This window comes from Typha angustifolia, chromosome 13 (genome assembly GCF_048772165.1).
Source record: "Typha angustifolia cultivar Huaian chromosome 13, ASM4877216v1, whole genome shotgun sequence".
Lineage (NCBI taxonomy): Eukaryota > Viridiplantae > Streptophyta > Magnoliopsida > Poales > Typhaceae > Typha > Typha angustifolia.
The window spans coordinates 9048286-9068600 of record NC_133251.1 but is presented as its reverse complement, the minus strand read 5'-3'; positions in this window follow the sequence as shown (position 1 = coordinate 9068600).

Below are 20315 nucleotides of genomic sequence, written 5' to 3'. Positions count from 1 at the left end.
ATTTGTCTTAATGGCTTGCATGACTTAACTAGACTTGCCTTAAGGGCTTATATAAGCATGAACCAATTAAAAGATAAACATGCTCAATTCGTCGAGCTCACTATCCTCATGATACGATCTGATCTGACCTAGTTCGTATCAATCCACCACACTTCAGACCACCTTATCCTCAAGGTGTCCACGGTATTTTCTATACCTTCTTTCTCTCTCAAACTTTATGTCATCGATCTATATATGGGTCTTGTCTGCCATGAGAATGATGGTCCCATGGTAGGTTATACTCTAGGGCCCACTTATTCGAGCCATAGTTTGCCTTAGGCATGGTTGACTTGGGCCAAATCCTAACAACAAGTAGTTTGAGCTAAGGTTTTAGTGCATGCGATTTAGGCTATGGCTCGGGTGCGGGTGGTCCAACAAAGGTGTTGGTTGTGGTGGTTTGGACCAAAAGTGCCTAGATCGCTGCTAGTGAAAAATTAGGTTTTTTGGCCCTTACCTCCACCGCTGATGTGGAAGACAACGTTGAGATTATCACTACTGGCTATTCCGGTGTCTCTACGGTGATGTTCTAGTTCTGCAGTTGATGACGGAGAGGGTGGGGGGGGGGGGGGGGTCTCCCTATGGCCGGAGGAGGGGTCAAGGCTGCGATTTCGTTCAATTAGTTCCCTCCCTCACAGCTTGGGTTTACCTCGCCATGGGGGGCTAGTGCAATCAGCGTGCTAGCGGCATTGATGGGTGGTAACGATCACGTATAGTTGTCGCCAAAGCTTGGAGAACCTTTTTGATACTTTTGGAGCCTTCCTTTGATGTTTTTCTCAACAAGTCCATAGATTCTATCAATATCTTTGCCCACGTTAGAGGCTTGTCACTGGTGATTGCTAATAGTGCCAAGGAAACCTCCACAAGGATGGGGATGAGTTTTTTTGTCCTCTATGACTGTGATATTCCCTAAGTTAGCTTTGGATCAGGTTTTCACCATAGTTTGAGGATCATCAGCTCTGATACCAATGTTACGGACTAGATTTGGACCAATTTGGAAGTAAAAAAATTATAAAAATATAAGTGGTGGTAGCTTCACAATATAAGGTTCTAATGGCTCCACTTTCACATCAATCGAATGTTTGGATGAAAAGATATAATTAAAATAGTAAAGTAAGGTCATAACGGGGTAAAACGGTAAATATCCGATATTGCGGCGGTCATCAGAGGGTGGTGTTAGACGGCCATAAGGTAGGGTGGCTCGTTGAGATGTTGGTGGTTATGGGTTGGAGGTAGAATTAGGGTTTCTAACTTAGATCTATTCCTAGAAAAATAAATGGCTACGATTGACTTACTTCTACACCTAGTTTATCTTACACTTACTCTTAAGATAAATTCAAAACTAAAATAATTACTCTTACTCTCTAAAGGCTTATATGACTCGAATTATATTTGTCTTAGAGGCTTACATGACTTAATTGAACTTGCCTTGGTGATTTATGTAACTTAACTAGATTTACCTTAAGAGTTTACATAAGCATAAATTCATTAAAAGATAAATAGGCTCAATCTATCGATCCCCATGTCCTAATGATACGATCCGATATGACCCGGTTCGCATCTTGCCACCATGGCCTTTCCCTTATGTTAGATCATCTCTTCTCATCCCTAATAGTATGGTTCACTTCTCTCCTTCATCTAACTTTATGCTTAATCTCACTATTGCTACCATCTTCGATCTTCCATAACCGTAACCCTAGCCACAACTCCATTATCCACCTTCCACGTCCATCTCACCATCCTCTGACATTTAGTTAATATTTCCACCATATGTCTTGATTTACTCATCCGATCGACATGTAGTTGTGTTGGATCTTTGACTTCCAAAGGAACAACCTATCAAATTTTAGATCTTTTGGATGGTTAGATTGATCAAAATTGATCTTCAAAATTTTATGTTCAAATCTATTTAGAAACTAATTAAAATTGAGTCAAACCAATTCGAATTGGGTCAAGCCTATAACCTACATGTCCAAGGATCGAAACCTAGCTTCGATACCAATTGATACGGATTGGCTTGACCCAATTCGAATCAGTTTTTGGACAAATTTGGATATAGAACTTTGAAGATCAATATTGACCGATCTAATCATCCAAAAGGTCTAAAATTCTAAGAGGCTATCCCTATGGAAATCAGGGATCCAATACAATTAGAATCAAGTTGATCAAATGATTAAATTAAGAGATATAGTGGAAATACTAACCAAAAGTCACGGGGTGGTGAGATGGAAGTGGAAGATGGATAATAGAGTTGTGGCAAGGGTTATATTTTATAAAAGGTGAAAGATGGCAGGGGTAGTGGGATAAAGCATAAAGCTAGATGGAGGAAAAGTGGACTATACTCTTGGAGATGAGGAGGGATGATCTGACATAACAGAAGGGCGATGGTGATGTTACCCACAATTGAGGACGAGACTAGGCAATGAAGAATGAGATTGCACGAGAAGGAGGAGTTGAGGGAGAAAAGTCTTATGGCAAAGCCAATTCCAATTCATTCAATTTGATTCATTCATGCATACCTAAGATATATAAGTCATAAGACTGTACTTATAGAAAATAAAATATAAGAGTCCTAAACAAATCAATAAACTTACCTAAACCAGTTTTCCTTCTTCTTTTTAGATTATATATTTATTTTGTTGTTGATATAGTCTAAATATAAAGAAAATCTAAATACAAAAGTTCTAGATGATGAGGTCGCCGATCTTATCCAGGTTGTTTCATAATATTTAGATATCTGAGGAATATCTTCTAAATATTTTTTTAAAACTATACAGAGTTAGATTTAGCTAATTAAATAAAATCCTAACATACTAAAAATTTGATTAAACCACACAAGCAAAATAATTAAGATAACTAGACTCGATTCATTAAGTCCAATATCCCAATGATATGATCTGAGCTAATCCAATTGCATCAATCCATGACGCTTCCATTCACCTTGTTCTCAAGGCGTCCATGGTGATTTTCAAACCTTCTGTTGCTCTTGAATCGATTGTCCCTGGTCACCATGTGGGCCCCATGATGAGTTCTTCTCTAGGGTCCGTTGGTTTGAAATATAGTCCACCCTAATCGTAGGTGGTTTGAGTCAAATCGTAGCCATAGATGGTTTTGTCAAAGCCTAGGTGTTGTTGGATGAAGTGGGTTTTCAACTAGTGGAATGTCATCTTGTGGGTCAACCTTTCGTAAGATTGGACCTTGGGGTGTGCACCCAAGAGGTGGGTCTGCCCTCAACCCTAGGGTTTTTCTATCTACAATCAATTCGAGACACATCGGTTTGATCGTTGTTGTGCGTGTGGGCAGTAGTGGACTTCTAGGCTAGCACTCACATAGCCACCATACTCATCTTCATGCTCAACACGTGGTGACTCGTTGTGCCTATCCGTGGTTGTTTGGTGGTTGGTAATCTTTGGCATCCATCGATCTACTAGTTTGATCATCCAGTCTTGCTCCTCGTTCATCCTCCTCAATACTGCAATATTCTATATAATGTTAGTGATAAGGGTTTGGATGTGGAGGATTTTGTCAGCATTGTTTATAGTCTGAACACCGAAAGGAGTTGCCATGTGGAAGCGTGCCGAGAATCTCTTGCTTTGATACTAATTATTTTGAATTGGGTCTCCCGGTTCATATCATACAAATTTACATAAAAAAATTTAAATGGCCTTAAAACAACATAAGCAAGACTAAAAAAAGGAAAGTGTTATTTCGGATTTAGACATGAGACTTTCATAGAGGATTCACCTAGAATGAACCAAAAATGATTCTCCTTGATGTGATCGGGCCTAATTGGGTCACCTCATAAGGGACATTGGGTTTGCTAGGTCAAACAAGGTCATAATCAGGATTCTCTTTTCAATAGTAGCAGTTTCAAGTAATGGTGTTCAAACGGTCACAATCGACATTCAAACACTACAAGCTTATAAAAAAATAAATGCATTTGAGTTTTGACATTTGAACGGCTACCGCCTACCATTCGAACGCCACAACCTTATCGAAGAAAAGTGCTCTCAAGTTTTGGCATTCAAATGGCGACAACCCAGTGTTCGAACACCAAAACATGCTAACTGCTCATGTTTTGGTGTTCAAACAGCTATCGCCCTTCATTCAAACGCTCGAACTTGAGAGTGTAGTTCGTCCAACAATGTTCGAACGTTCAAACCTAAGAGTTTAGTTTGTCCAGTGACGTTTGAACACTAATCCAACGACGTCTAGTTAGGATTAATTTGGATCATTTAAAATCATGGTTAGCTACTAAAAGTGTGGAAGACAGTCATTTTGGGGATTATGAAAAATTATTGTTTTTTTTCCTATTTTCTTCTTCCTCTAGCCTCCTTCCATTCCTCTCTCTCTCTCTCTCTCTCTCTCTCTCTCTCTCTCTCCTTATCTTTCAATCTTTCAATCTAGGCTGACATCCTCTTAAAGGATGTCGTCCTCCCTCCCTCCTCATCTGCCGCACCTCCCTAAAACCCATAAGGCAGGCTCTTCCTTCCTCATCTTTCTTTCTCATTTTCCCAAATTCACAAATACTATCCTTATCACCATTATGACCATCATCTATCCACCACATAATCCATCTTAGCGTGGGACATGACACTCCTCATCTATATAAGATTCCTAGAGGTATTCAAAAGGCATGTATCCAATTCAAAGAATTCTAGGATCCCTCATGGAGCTTAACATGAGATGAAACTTAATTTATTGACATAGGTTATTCATGTTATTTATTTAGTATATATTCTTATTGAAGTATGTGAATATCATACTACAAGACTAGCTTGACCGGAGATTCTCTTCAAATAATTCCCCCAAAACAATCTAGCGTTGGAGATAATGACTCATGTATCTATATTGTTAGTGCAATAAATTGATCCGCCTATAATGAGATTCATGAAAGATATTTATCCACCTAAAAAATCATTGTGTTTGTGTTGTGGTTTTGTGTTGATATAGCTGTCTTATCTTGTGAAAAGTAAGGTATGCCAGATATGCTATGCTACTTGCCAAGGTATATCTTTATATGGAATTATAAGCTGACGAGCAAGGTAATACAGATCTCATAACTTATCCTATAGCATGATCTACTAATAAGTAAGCAATAAAAAAAATTAAGACATGCAAAAAGCATCGCACATGCCATGAGAGTTTTAAAGGGGCCTATAAGGTAATATGAATACTTTTGTGGAATTATGACAAACATTTGGCATGCATATAATCAAAATATATATATATATATATTCTCTAGTGTTCGCTTTAAGTAGGTGGATCGACTCCCACTCGAGGTTCAAACAAAGATATGTCAAAGTACTTTGAGTCCGGTGCTACCTTAGATCAGAGGATCAAGACGAGATTCGATTCTGGCATTTGTGCGTCAGGTGGGACGGCAGCATTATATATATATATATATATATATGTGTGTGTGTAAGAGGTGAAGTAACTATACATCAAACAAATAAGAATGAAGAGGTTCATTCCAAGACCCTACAAAGATATTGATCTCTATGTGGAACAGATACATACACCTAGCATGCAGAAACACCTAGAGATCAATATCATAAAAGTATGATCTAGCAAATGTGAAAAACGTAAAGCCACCAAACTTAGATCAATTTTGTTAGTCCTAAAGTTTCAATGATTTTGTATTTGATTTTGATGATAATAAAAAACAATGAGCTAGTATATTATTTTGATGATAACAAATAAATTTCTTATTGTAGAAATTAACAATTGCGAAGCATTATCTCTTTAATGCAAATGTTAAAATTTTGACTATATCTTTGTATTTCATACATATATTTTAATTGGTATATGATATTAAAATTTTTGAATCGGTAAGTATGCTTTAATACTAATTAAAAGTATAGGGGTGAGAGAGATTTACACTTGTTAGGTCCTATGAAAAACAATAACTAAGATCAAGTAGGAAAACATGAAAAAGAAAACCAACACAAGTATTATAAGTGGAAAAACATCTCTCTTACGAGAGAGAAAAAATCACGTGCACATCCAAATCGAACCAATCTAGTTTAATAAGACATAAAAATAAGATATACTTACAACCTCTAATACTTGTGTTTAAATCTCCTCTTACTTGTGTTTAAATCTCCTCTTGCATGCTTATCCTCACAATGAACTATCATGTGATAATAGAAAGACCTCGTTCGCCAAGCTATGGATCATTCCTCATTACTTGTGTCATGGAACACCTTTTAATAGAAGTGAAATACATTCTAAAAATAGCATAATACTTCTATTTAGACAGATCAAAGAGCATGATCCATAAAGGATTTTGTAATATGATAAAAAAAAAATATAAGTAATCTTCCAATGAGTATTTAACTGATCTCTTTCTATTCTGCAGTTAAAACAATGTAATACATGAATGTGGATAGTATGATCCATAAAAAGAATTTGTAATATTCTACGGAAAAGATAAGGTCTTCTAGTAAATATTTATCTTATCTATTTTATATTTAAATTACGTAATGTATGTGAATGTAGATAGAATGTTCTATAAAAAAAGTATGTAATACATTACACTTTGGGGATCTAAAAGACAACTGATGGCATGTTCAACTTTGTTAATATGTAAAATAACTTCACAACATAAAGATATAACTATAGAACTAAGAGAGAGAAACAATATAATTTGAAATAACTATGGAACATGAAGGTAGAACTACAAAGTAAAAGAGAGAAAGAAAAGACATAATATGTGAAATTATTGTAGAACACAAAGATATAATTGAGTAAAAGAGAGAATATATTAAATAATTATTGATATGATTTATGTAACTATGGAATTAAAAGAGAGAAACAGTATAATATGTCAACTAATACCGAACATGAAAAAATAATTGTAGAACTAAAAGAGAGGTACTTCGTAATACATGAAATAATAACACAATAAAAAGATATAACTATGAAATTAAAAATAAAAAAATAAAAAAATACATAAAATAACTGTAAAATACCTTCTATCATAAGGTAATACATTCTAATAATTACAAAATACCTTCCAATTATTGTTAACTAGTGTGATTCGGCTAAATCGGACCACCTCACTAGCACATTGGGTTTATTGGGTGAGCCATTTATCTAACTTAGTCATTTTACATTTCACCTATTATTTTATGAGTCATAGACTTGGGAATATAGTCAAGTTGTTAAATTGATTAATTAGTCTAGTCAATTGTTTGGTGCATTATGAATCCAAGTATTAATTGGTCTAGTCAAATTGCTTAATGTAATAGGAGTCTAAATCTGAGTCACTTTAGAGTTAGCATATATAGCTACATAATCTAGGGTGTCAAAGAATATTTGCATAATCTCTATCTCTAATTCTTCCCTCTCCATCTCTCTATTTCGACCTCCCTAGCCTCCCCAATATTCTCTAAAGCTCAAGTCAACACCCTCCTTCCCTAAAGGCCTAAGCTTCTCCTTCCTCCTCAACTACCAATCCCTATAGTCCTGTAGAGTTGGCTCCTTTCTACCTACTCTTCCCTTCTAAAGTATCAAACTACCTATTCATCGCCATCATCAACAACATTCATATCATCTCCATCACCAATATCAAGCCACATTGATAGGTTTACGGTACCAATTTGATATGCTCTGATACTAATGATAAGGCTACGGAATGATTCTTTCAAAATCTGAATTTATTATAGAAGCAGGCCGTGCAACTGAGGGAAAATATTCATAAAATATTCTCCCGTAGTTGGAAAATTACGAAACTAAATGGAATCGATCCATAACTCCCTTATCTATGTTTTTATGTTTATGCCTTTTGCAGATTCGAACTGCAACTAGGACAAAAATATGATATATTACGGATAATAGTGGTGGTGACGGGTGGAGTGGATGTTAGGGTTAGGGATGATAATGGAGATGAGGGTGGATAGGTGATGTTGTTTAAGTTATTAAGACGAAGGGGAAGAAGTGGTCGAGATCCCAAGAAAGAGGGAGGACTCGACAGACTAGGGAGATTAGAAGTTAGGAGAGACCTTGCCAACATAGAGGTAGCAGGTTGGTGAAAATGGAAAAGGGAGATAAGGGTAGAGAGAATAGAGAGAAGATAGGAGGCAAGAAATCAATAATCTAATAGCATAATAATTTTGGCTGCCATCCACACCTTTATAGAGGTTGGCCAACAAGCCAAAATACAACTATTAATCCTAATTCTAGAAAATTCCTGCCAATCGCGTTCGAACGCACCCGATCGCGTTCGAACGCACCCGATCACGTTCGAACGCACAAAATGCGTTCTCTTTATGTGTGAACGTGATACAGGCATTTAAACGCGCTCGATTGCGTTCTAATGCATATTTTGCATTCTCTATTTTTGCGAACTTGATATAGGTGTTCACAAGGGCGTTTGAATGCGACCCCTTCCGCGTTCGAACGTGACGTACATGAATTTTATTTTAATGAAAATAAATAACTAATGCAATAAGAAAAGACTCTAACTAAATATATCACACACCATCATTGCAGCCCTCTAAACCGCAACCACAACCACACCCGACCTACCCTCCGAGATTGAATCATATCAGAACTACAACCAAATTCATAGTGTCTTGGCATCATGGAGAGTCTTCCACATCAACGGACCAACCCCTCGAGATTGAGACAAGACCTCTGTCAACCTCGGCATCACCATTGCATTGACCGTCCAACTAATCGGAGCAGACATAGCAGCCATGTTTGCCATGATGCAAGCAACAAAGCTTGACATCCATGATGGCATTCTAATAGCCTTGCGGATTGGTCATGAAGGCTTCTGGGGACACCACAAGGAAGCACCCACTGACTACTAATGTCAAACAAGTGCTGTCTGATTGGGCCAAACTTAATGTGTCATCACGACTTGCCCCCTCCACCACCTCTAAAATATCAGGAAATTTGGAGGGAACCACGAACCCACGTCGTAGTAGCCCCATCACCACTTCGACACCAAGTTGCGGTCGGATTCCGTTTAGCCGCACTCATTTGCCACTTCCTTGAAATCCATCCGCACTTATGAAAAGTCAAAGGTCATCGGACCCAAACTTTGGATCTATTGGGTCCCCAACACAATGTCAGCCCCTTGTAAGGCCAAGTTGTGAAGATCCAAGGTGAAGGAATTGCCTTGAATATTTAAAAAATACCTTTCCACATACATCGTTTGCCTAGAGCTTCGTGCTGTCTCCAAGTGCTACATCAAACCTAGAAGTAACTTTGTAGCCATGCCTATCTTCTTTGCCACATATACATCCATGAAGTTATGGGTGCTTTCGGTGTCGATGAGGATCCGTACAGTTTGGTTCTTCACGGTGTAGTCAACCCGAAGCATCCTTGTGCATTGGCCTGGTGTATGCATGCATGGAGATCTCGGCATTGACCTCCTCTCTACTCTCCAAGGCCTCTTCATCTTCAACTAGGTTCTCCGGTTCATCCTCCATTGCTTTATCTTCCTCCACGTCCTTTGCTTTGTCGAACACCATCACCGTGGCTGCTGGTCGAGCACATTTGCGCCTAGCAATAAATCGTTCGTCACAATAAAAGCACAACCCCTTAGCTATTCTTTCTTCAACTTGGGCTTAGGTAATTCTTATGATGGGAGCTTGAGAAGGCCCCCACACCTTCGGTTGTAGCCATAGAAGTGGTCTTGCACCTATTGTCCTCAGTGGAGCCATCGGCACATGATGTGCACTTGTAGTTTGCCGAGGCACTCCTCTAACCTCCATGGTGCTCTAGTTCCCTCTAGCCCCCTTTTGCTAGCAATCGAAGCTCCCTAAGCTTCTCTTCTATCACTTGAGCTATGGCAAAAGCCTCAAACAATATGGTTCGTCGAGCAACTTTCACTTTGGCTTGAATGTGGTTCATCGAGCGGCTTACCCACTAAAGGCCGCTAACTAATGTGCTCTGGAGTTGGGAATCCGACCAACCCCGAACTCGGTTGCTAACACGTTTATACTCCTCTTAGTATGCCCTCAATGTAGTCCTTTGGGTCATCTTGGTGAGACCGGCTTGGAAATCTTCATAACTAGAGGGCCCAAATAACATCGATAAACTCCTTCCATGTCTGATAGGGCTGGGCTGGATTTGTGGCTTGGTACAATTAGATGGCAATGTCTTCAAGGCGGAAGGATGCTAACAACACCTTTTGTGCATTAGGTGTTCGCTAGTAGTAAAAGAATTGTTCCGCTTGATAGACCCAATCGAGCATATTGCCTCTGTTGATGGGTGGAAAGTTGAGGCAAACAGTCCTCGCATGGACGCCGTGTTCTTCTCCTTCTTCATGTTGGTTGTGCCTCCTTTCTATTGGGTTCAATCCAGCATCCCTAGGATGATACTGAGCGGTCGTTGGTTCTTCATAGTCCGCCCATTTATCATCGTCTTCATGGTGAGATGGATCTGACGCTTGGTTGCGGTGAAAAGTCGGCACCGGTACGTTACGCCTTTCTTGCAGTGTAGGCAGCAAGGGGCCCCTGGCTTGGCATGAAACCCTCATTATCTTTCTCAAGTCTAGCATGGAGTGGTGGAGTGATACATTTAGTTAGTGTCTTTTCTTATTGCATTAGCTATTTATTTTCATTAAAAATAATTTTTTTGTAGGTCGCGTTCGAATGCAGTTGGGGCTGTGTTCGAGCACATTTGCGAACATCTACATCAGGTTCATATATATAGAGAATGTGAAATATGCGTTCTGATACGATTCGGACTTCACCGACGTCGTCTCGAGCATGGATTCACTTTAGGAGTGTTTTTCTTTCATATTTTAGTGTTTAATTTCCATTAAAATAAGTTTTCTGTAAGTCGAGTTCGAACGCGGGTGGAGTGAGTTCGAACGCGGTCGGCGAAAATTGTGTTTTAGGGTTAATTGAGTTGTTGGTTAGCCTATAAAAGGATGTGTAGGGCAACCAAATTGATGATTGAATATTGAGAATTGAGTTTGTCTTGCCTCCTTCGTCTTCTTCTTTCCCGTTCCCTCAATCCACGGCGACGCCGCTTCTAATCTCCCTCGACTGGCCAATCACCCTAGTCCCTTAGGAGTGGCCCTCTCCTCCCCCTTCTTCCAATCTATCCAACACTTGCCCTAACCTTTCCATCATCCATAACCCTTCCACCACCGCTTTTCCACCGGTGCCACCCCATTAACGCCGGTCCTTCACCAATCACCATTACCTAGGATCTCGTGCCTCCATCCACGGATCCAAAATAGAGCATCCTGATGTTTGTCCATTAAATGGACAATATCTCAAGATCCCCAACTCCGATTCGCCTAAAACTTAATTTGTTGGAAAGCTCTTTTCAAGGGCGACAACATATCAAAATTTCACATCGATCCGATGACGGTGTTGTTCGGGATCTTATTTCAAAGTTCCGTGCAAGATCAGTCCAGATCTGAGAATCGGAAGAGATCGATCCATAGCCCGAGGCGTGATCGTAACAAGCTTGGTATCAGAGCTCCATAGCCCGAGGCGTGATCGTATCACGTTCGAACGCAGTCAGGCGCGTTCGAACGCTTGCATTGCGATCACATCGATAGAGAATACCTTTTGTGCGTTCAAACACGATCGGGCGCGTTTGAACGCGATCTGCGGGAATCTTCTAGAACTAGAGTTAATAATTATTATTTTGGTATGTTGACTAGCCTCTATAAAGGTGTGGATGGCAACCAAAATCATTATGCTATTGGATTATTGGTTTCTTGCCTCCTATCTTCTCTTTATTCTCTCTACCATAATCTCCCTCCTCCTTCACCAATCCATCACCTCTATCGTTGGCAAGGTCTCTCCCAATTTCTAATCTCTCTCATCTTTCGAGTCCTCCCTCTTCCTTAGGATCTCGACTACTTCTTCCTCTTCATCTTAATCACTTAAACAACATCTACCATCCACCCTCATCTCACCGGACCGTGTTTGGCAAGATATTTCTATGGATTATAGAGGGTCTTTCGCTAGTACATGGTTATTCTATTATCTTTGTGGTGATTGACAGATTGAGCAAGTATGCGTATTTTTCGGCATTATCACATCCATTTTCAGCCAAGTCAGTGGCTGAAATTTTTACGAGGGATGTTGCTCGATTACATGACATACCACACACGATTGTCTTTGATCGTGATCGTGTATTTATGAGTGATTTTTGGACTGAGTTTTTCAGATTATAAGGGACTCGATTGAACTTTAGTGTTAGAGTGTATTGGTCCGGTTGCATATTGTTTGGATCTGTCAGAGGGATCGAGAATGCATCCTGTCTTCCATGTTTCATTGCTGAGAGAGCGGATTAGAGATCATGAGGTCGTTGGATAAGTTTTACTAGAGCCATTGGAGGAGATAGAGATCGTAGAGCCAGTTTGTGTACTTGCTAGGCGTCGATGACGACAAGGTACTAGATTAGAGATGGAGATTCTAGTCAAGTGGCTTGGCAAGCCATTTGATGAGGTGACATGGGAGTTAGAGACTGACATTTTGGAGCGTTTCCCCGACTTTACACCTTAAGGGCGAGGTGGGGGAAGCATGGTGGGCTGATACATTTAGTTAGGATATTTTCTTATTGCATTAGTTGATTATTTTTTTTAAAATGAAATTTCTATTGGTCGCGTTCGAATGCAGGAGGAGTTGCGTTCGAACGCCCTTGCAAACACCTGCATCAGGTTCGCAAATACAGAGGACGCAAAAAGTGCATTCGAACATGGTCGAGCACGTTCGAACGCTTGCATCGCGTTCGCACATACAGATAATGTCTTTTGTGCGTTCAAACGCAATCGAGAGCGTTCGAACGCGATCTGCGGAAATCCTTTAGAATTAGGGTTACTTATTGTTATTAGGACTTGTTGGCTAGCATCTATAAGTATGTGCATGGCAGCCAAATTTATTATGCTATTGGATGATTAATTTCTTGTCTCCTATTTTCTCTCTAATCTCTCTCCCTCCTCCCTCTTCACCAATCTACCACCTTTACTATTGGCAAGGTCTCTCCTAACTTCTAATCTCCCTCATCTGTTGAGTCCTCCCTCTTCTTTGGGATCTTGACCACTTCTTCCCCTTCGTCTACATCCCTTAACCACATCCACCATCCACTCCACCCATCACCACCACCATCACCCACGTCCTTTCGTGTTTTAGTTTTAGTTTCAGTTTGATATACTTAGCTAGGATATTTTTTATTGCATTAGTTGTTTATTTTTATTAAAATAAAATTCCTATAGGTCACATTTGAACGCCCTTGCGGACACCTGCATCAGGTTCGCAAATACAGAGAACGTGAAAAGTGCGTTTGAACGTGGTCGAGCGAGTTGGAACGTCTGCATCGCGTTCGCACATACAAAGAACGTCTTTTGTGCGTTCGAACGCGATCGGCGGGAATCCACTAGAATTAGGGTTACTTATTGTTTTAGGACTTGTTGGCTAGATATGTGGGTGGTAGCCAAATTCATTATGGAATTAGATTATTAATTTCTTGCCTCCTATCTTCTCTTTAGACTCTCTCTGAAACACCCACTTCCAAAATTCACGTGTTTCTCACGTGGAGAATTTCCACATGATTCTCACGTGACCTGTTAGTGAAATAATCTCACAAAGTATCTGAATAAGTCAAAAAATATCATAATAATCCAACAAATAAATCAGAATTACAATATCACAGGCCTCAACAAGCCTCTAGGAATACAAGTTTAACACAAATTTGTTAAAACATAAATACCCTCGCAGGGGCTAAGTCCAACTATAATAATAGAATAAACAAATGCTAAAAATAAAGGAATGAATCTGCTACTCCTCGATGTCCGCATCCTCTATATTCAGCTCTGAAATATTTCCACCAAAATGGCGGTGAGCACGGGGCCCAGCAAGTAAAATCCAATAATAATCTAAGAATATTACATAATAAATAGAAATGCAAACTCATAACATGTCAGGGAAAGTGTACACTTTGACTTTTAATAACTTTCATCATTATAGCTCATTTTACATAGAAATCCACACAGAAGTCGAGTCACAATGATATATCTCACAAAGCACCATAAAAATCAAGGGGGACTAGTCATCTAGCGGAATTATCGCCCATACATGCCTGGCGACGCTGCATATGACCGGTTGTCTGTGACTATCAGACTAAGAACCCCAGTTGTAGGCCCATCAACACTGCTCTAGTAATCATCGCATAGAGCGAAATCATTACATACGGCGGATAAGAGCACACAGCTCGATAGACGCCCTGACCTTGTGTCCTCAGGTACCGCTAGAACTACAATCCCTACCTCTCATTCATCTTTTCTAATATCATCCTAGACTAGTCTTCAATTAGGGTAGTATAATCACCTGAATGCTCTACCAGCTACCGACCTCAGGTGTAGACTGCTAATATAATACTATATAATACACTCTACCCTTAACCCCGAGTTGAGTGGGTGAAAGGGCACTGCCTAGATGGGACTTGACTAACAATGATACGTGCACGTGGTGCCATGACCTCTATTATTTATTTAACAGAATCATTAAAATAACAGGTATTATAAACAAGCATAAAGTCTATCATACATGTGCATTAAATGATAAATAATGCAAGTAAGAATTGACATGTAATTAAATGCAAGTATGAAATGTCATGTAATTTTCACAAGTAAGAAAACAACATTTAATTAATACAGATAAGAAATGACATAAGTATGCATTTTTCGTAGACTATTATATAATTCTACTCGCCTGAGTTATTTCTGGAATCCGTCTTACTCTCCTAATCAGTCGGCTCTTCTTAATTTTCGAGATCCTTCCCGCACAATAATGGATCCAAGGATCGAGGTGAGGGGTTTTGGTTGGTAGTTGGTGCTCTGGTGACTCGCTGCCCGCGATGAAAACTTCGGTGGCTCGGGAGAGAAAAGAGAGGAAGGTAGAACAAGAGAGAGGAATTTTGAAGAGTGAAACCAACCTAAAAGGTGAGAGGGGAGGGGGTTTAAATATGGTGAGGCCGAGAGGGCAGTGGAGTGGAGTTAGCTCCACTCCGGCGCACTCCTCTCCCACCTCCCATAACCAATTGCGAGAGGTAGGGGAAAGAGGAAGAAAGGGTTAGCGCACGCGGCGGTTAGAGTGCACACGCATGGCGCGTGCGCTGAATTTTTTTTTCTTTTATTTATTTATTATTATTATTTTATTTTATTATTATTATTTTATTTTTTTAAATGGGTGTTATAACTACTCCCAACAAAATAAAACTTTCGTCCTCGAAATTACGTACCGAAGTTATCTAGTAAGTGCGGATAAGTGGACTGGATCTCCTCCTCAAGCTCCCAAGTAGCTTCCTCTACTCCATAATTCCACCAAAGAACTTTGACCAGTGGTACATTTCTTCTCCAAAGCACCTTCACGCATCTATCAATGATCCGAATGGGCTGCTCCTCATAAGACAAATCCTTCTTTAGCTGAATATGTTCCTCTTTCAACACATGGGAGGGATCGTGTAAATATTTCCTCAATACTGATACATGGAAAACATTGTGAATTTGAGACAACTCTGAAGGCAGATCCACACGGTATGCAACTGACCCTATCCACTCCAGTATCTCATAAGGTCCAACATATCGAGGGCTCAACTTGCCCTTCCTCCCAAATCGGATAACTCCTTTCCAAGGTGAGACTTTAAGGAAAACTCTATCTCCAACCTGGAATTCTAGATCTCAACGTCGACGATCAGTATAGATCCTAATCAGACCACCCTGATATTCGTCCACTAATCAAATGATATCTCGAGATCCCCACATCCGATTCACTTGAAATTTGATTTTTTAGAAAGCTCTTTTCTAGGGCTACAACATATCCCAATTTCACATTGATCCAACGGCAGCATCTTTCGGGATATTATTACAAAGTTTTATACCAAATCTAGTCTAGATCAGAGAATTGGAAGAGATCGAACCTTAGCCTAAAAGGGGAGATCGTATCATCGCACCATCTTACTCAATGTTGACTTGATCCGATTCGTAGCGATTGATATTTAGGTTTGCATGGGATTTGAGATCCGTGGGTGGAGGCACAGATTTCTAGGTATAAGATGAAGGTGATGGAGTGGAGGCCGAGTAGTTGATGAAGGTGGCTCAGCAATAGATAATGGTGGTGATGGTTTGTAGATCTAGATGCGATAGATGGTTGAAGGCTATGATTGGCCTACAACTTTGGTATTCACGACTTCTCCAGATTGTTGATATACTTAGTTAGAGTCTTTTCTTATTGCATTAGTTATTTATTTTTATTAAAATAAATTTTCTGTAAGTTACATTCAAACATGGTTGGTGTTTGAACGGCTTTGCAAACGCCTACATCAGGTTTGCAAAAACAAAGAACGCAGAAAGTGCATTCAAACGCGGTTGGGCAAGTTCGAATGCTGCGTTTGAACATTTGCATTACGTTCGCATCGGTAGAGAATGCCTTTTGTGTATTTGAACGAGATCGGGCACGTTTGAACGCGATCAGCGGGAGTCCATTAGAATTAGGGTTAATAATTATTATTTTGGCTTGTTGGCTAGCCTCTATAAAGGTGTGGATGGCAGCCAAAATCATTATACTATTGAAATATTGGTTTCTTGCCTCTCTATCTTCTCTCTAGTCTCTCTACCTAAATCTCCCTCCTTCCTTTTCACCAACCTACCATCTCTACCGTTGGCAAGGTCTTTCCTAATTTCTAATCTCCCTTGCCTATCGAGTCCTCCCTCTTTCTTGGGATCTCGACCACTTCTTTTCCTTTGTCTTTATCCCTTAAACATCATCAACCATCCACCCTTATCTCCATTATCATTCATAACCCGAACATCCACTCCACTCGTCACCACCACCATCATCCGCACTATGTCGTGTTTTCGTCCTAATTTTAGTTCAAATTTGCGAAGGGTGTAAATACTAAAAATGTAGATCAGGGATTTATGGATTGATTCCACTTGGTTTTGTAATTTTTTGACTAAGAAAGAATATTTGGTTAATATATTTCCTCGATTATGCGGACTGCTTCCTACAATAAATTTAGATCTTGAAAGAATCGCTCCATAGCCTATCATTGGTATTAAATCCAGGGGAACCTCAAACCTCTATTAATGGTGGAAATAAAGAAGATGGCATCAACAAGGAGATTAATGGAGAACACACTAATAAGGGAAGACTCAATCCACGATAACCCTAATTGTAAGACCGATTCCTTTAGAGCGACCATGGCAAGATCGAGTCAACCAACGTTCATGGGTGTGTGATACACTTAGTATCCGAATTGTTCCGTAGCCGATATTTTAGTTCCTACAATAAATTCAACTTTCTGTAATAAATTCAGATCTTAAGAAATTGTTCCGTAGCCGATCTTTTGGTTCTAGATCCCATCAATTTAGTATCTGAGCTTTAACAAATTGGTATCAGAGCAGGCGAACCTCAGACCTCCATTAATGGTTGAAACAAGGAAGATGACATCAACAAGGAGACCTATGGTGAGTATACCGATAAGGGAGGACTCAATGCACGATGATCCTAACCATGAGACCGATTCCCTTAGAGCGACCACGGCAGGACCAAGTCAACCAACGTCTATGGGTTCGAATATGGATGAACTAAGGGGCATGCTCCAAACATTGTTGCATAGAGTTGACAACATACAAAAGGATCATAATGAATTCAAGGAATATGTCATGAATTAATTGGGTTCGTCATTTCCTCAACGACGAATGGAGTTTTAAGAAGGACCAGCGGTGGGACTCCATCAAACCGATACCCCACAGGTCCAGATGTGTCATCTGAGTGTCAATGATCCCCTCCTACCTATGCCTTCACATCATCCCCCACCTCCGTTACAAAACCCAAGAGCGGCGGTGGTGGAACCCGAGAGGCGTGAGGCACCGGTGCGCTTCGTCGATGAGGAGGATTGGCACATGAGGACGAGCTTGATCCCTATGGAGATGGTGATGGACGTGCTCGAGGATTTAGAGAAGGTGATCAACATGCACAAAGGTTTAGACCTGAACCAAGGATCTTTCGCGAACCTAACAATGTTATTCGAGGGAGAACCGTACGTTTGGACTTTCCAAAATTCCAAGGCGGTGATCCAATGGATTAGGTATTTCAAGTTATACAATATTTTGATTGTCAAGGTACATCGGAAGATGCAAAAGTCCAGATGGCAAGCTTTCACCTCCAAGGAACGGCATTGCATTAGTATAGATAGATTATTCGTGGTGGTGGATTTACCGGATGAGCTAATTTTTGTAGGAGGACTACATGCAATTAGTTTCATAATTACGAAAGTTGTAGATACGGATCCAACCCAATTAGTTTCATAATTTTCTAACTACCGGAGAATATCTGACGAATATTTTCCCACGGTTGCGCAGACTACTTCTTGCAATAAATTCAGATCTTAAGGAATTGTTCTATAGCCGATCTTTTGGTTCTAGATCCCATCAATTTGGTATCTGAGCTTCAACAAATTGGTATTAGAGCCTATCAGTGTGAACATGGGCTTGGCGAATAAACTTAGGAGCATGTTCCAAACATTGCTACATAGAGTTGACGTAATGCAGAATGATCATAATGCTTTAAAGGAATATATCATGAACCTCCTTGACGAAGATCGATGCCTCAAGAAGGACTAGCGATGGGACCACACCGAAGCGATACCCCATAAGTCCAAGTGCGACATGTTATTAACGATAATCCTCTTTTACCTATTCCTACACATTATCCCCCACCTCCAATCCATAGCGCAAGACCGGCGGTGGTGGAACCTGAGAGGCATGCAACACCTGTGCACTTCATCAATGAAGAGAATTGGCTCTTAGACGATGATGTTGATCCCTTTAGAGATGGTGATGGTCATGCTCGAGGATCCAGAGAAGGAGATCAACAAGCACATAGGTTTAGACCTGAACCAAAGATCTTTTGCGAACTTGACAATGCTATTCGAGGGAGAATCGCATGCTTAGACTTCCCAAAATTCTAAGGCGGTGATCCGATAGATTCGGTGTTTTAAGTAGAACAATACTTTGATTGTCAAGTGAAAGCGGAGGACGCAAAGGTCTAGATGGCAAGCTTTCACCTTCAAGGAACGACATTATATTGATATAGATCGGCTATTCGTGGTGGAGAATTTACTGATTGGGCTGACTTTTGTAGGAGGATTACATGCAAATTTGAGGTATCAAGCAAAATTTGAAAGAGTTAGTAGTTGTTGTGAGTCACCTTGGCCCAAACCGACATTGATGAGCACATTCATTTCAGGGCTACCGGAAGAGATACAGGCATATGTTTGTGCTGTTTGTCTTACCACTCTTGAGGAGGCCGTGAGGATGGAGCAAAAGCACAAGACTCTCAAGATGGCAGTGAAAATAAGTTGGGGCAACCATGATGGGTGGTTTGCGCCTAGAATGTCGGCTGGAAATTCTGCGGGTTCAAAGATAGGGGCTGCGAGTACTAGACCACGACCACCTTTGAGACCTTCCGATGTTGGAGGAGGCACAAGACCCACGTTCGAACTCTCACACCTGCCTAGGTAGAGGAGCAAAGAGCGAAGGGCCTTTGCTTTTGATGCGATGAACGTTTCACCCCTAGTCATCGGTGTTCCAAACTGATCGAGAATGTGATGCTCATCAATGGTCTCGAGGAGGACAATGAGGTTGTTAGTGATGGAGAGTGTTTAGAGGAGGTCCATGAGGAGGCCGTAGAGGAGGGCGTGGAGGAAGATATCCAAGCTGAAATATTAATGCATGTGTTACGAACCGGCTTGATCCGATTCGTAGAGGTTCTGCACAGGATTTGAGATTCATGGGTGGAGGCACGGATTCCTATGTATAGGATGGAGATGATGATGGATAGAGGTCGAGTAGTTGATGGTGGTGGCTCGGCAATAGATGGTGGTGGTGATAGTTTGCGGATGCGATAGATGGTTGAAGGCTATGATTAGCCTACAACTATGGTAAAACCGTATGGGAGATAGAGACGCTTAAGATAAAGAGATAAAGGGAAAGAAGTAGGCCTACCCTACGGGACTAAGGGGATCAGCGGTAGAGGGAGATTAAAAGCTAGATGAGACCGTGCCAACGAAAGAGATGGCACTAGTTGGTGAAGAGGGAGGAGGGAGATGTAGAGGCCTGTGGTTGATAGGGTCTACGATACTAAATTGATAGGATCTGATACTAATGGTAGGCTACGGAATAATTCCTTCAAGATCTGGATTTATTGTATGAAGAAGTCCACGCAACCGAGGGAAAATATTCATCAAATATTTTTCCGTAGTCAGAAAATTACGAAACCAAGTGGAATCGATTA